The sequence below is a fragment of the Tarenaya hassleriana genome, unplaced genomic scaffold, assembly GCF_000463585.1.
Source record: "Tarenaya hassleriana unplaced genomic scaffold, ASM46358v1 Cleome152, whole genome shotgun sequence".
Taxonomy (NCBI): Eukaryota; Viridiplantae; Streptophyta; class Magnoliopsida; order Brassicales; family Cleomaceae; genus Tarenaya; species Tarenaya hassleriana.
The window spans coordinates 143,303-144,153 of NW_010964943.1; positions in this window are offsets into that span (position 1 = coordinate 143,303).

Consider the following 851-nt stretch of genomic DNA (forward strand, 5'->3'; position numbering starts at 1 on the left):
TTCCTATCCGTCGGGAGTATCCGATCGGGCGGTTGGCGCAGATTTACATTGATGAGATCGTGCGTCTTCATGGAGTTCCGAACGAGATTATATCGGATAGAGACGCCCGATTTACAAGACCCTGATACATCTTGCTCGCCCCCGGATGTATCGCCAATCTCGACTGGTGTGCCTCAGATAGAATCTCCTGTCTCAGCTCTGCGTCGTCAGGCACACATAGTCGGTTCCCTAGCCGTAGCGCTCCCTGCTCATCGATACGATAGCCCTTGAGGCTATATTCCCCGATATGGTCCATGTACCGGGCGAGTAAAGGATCGCCGCACTGTCCCATAACCACGCGCTCTATCAGAGTCGGTGTCGACTCCTCGGGTGTCAGCGAGAGATGTCCCAACATCGCAGTCAACTCAGCGGCGTTGCTGCGAGATGAGGTGACAACGCGTATGGCCGCTAAGATCTTCTTCCTACTAAGGGCGTCGGCCACTACGTTAGCTTTCCCCGGATGATAGGCTAACTCCAGGTCATAATCTGCAATCAACTCCAACCACCTCCGCTGTCTCAGATTCAGATCCTTCTGAGATATCACGTAGGTCAAGCTCTTATGGTCCGTGTTGAGCTTAACCTTCTCCCCGTACAGATATGATCTCCAAATCTTCAGCGCGTGAACTACTGCTGCTAACTCCATGTCATGAGTCGGGTAGTTCTCCTCATGCTTCTTCAGCTGCCTCGACGCGTAAGCGATTACATGTCCCTCCTGCATCAACACGCAACCGAATCCGTGTTTGGACGCGTCGGCGTATACTTCATAGAGCATACCCGGTCGTGGCAGTGCCAGGATCGGAGCTGATGTCAAC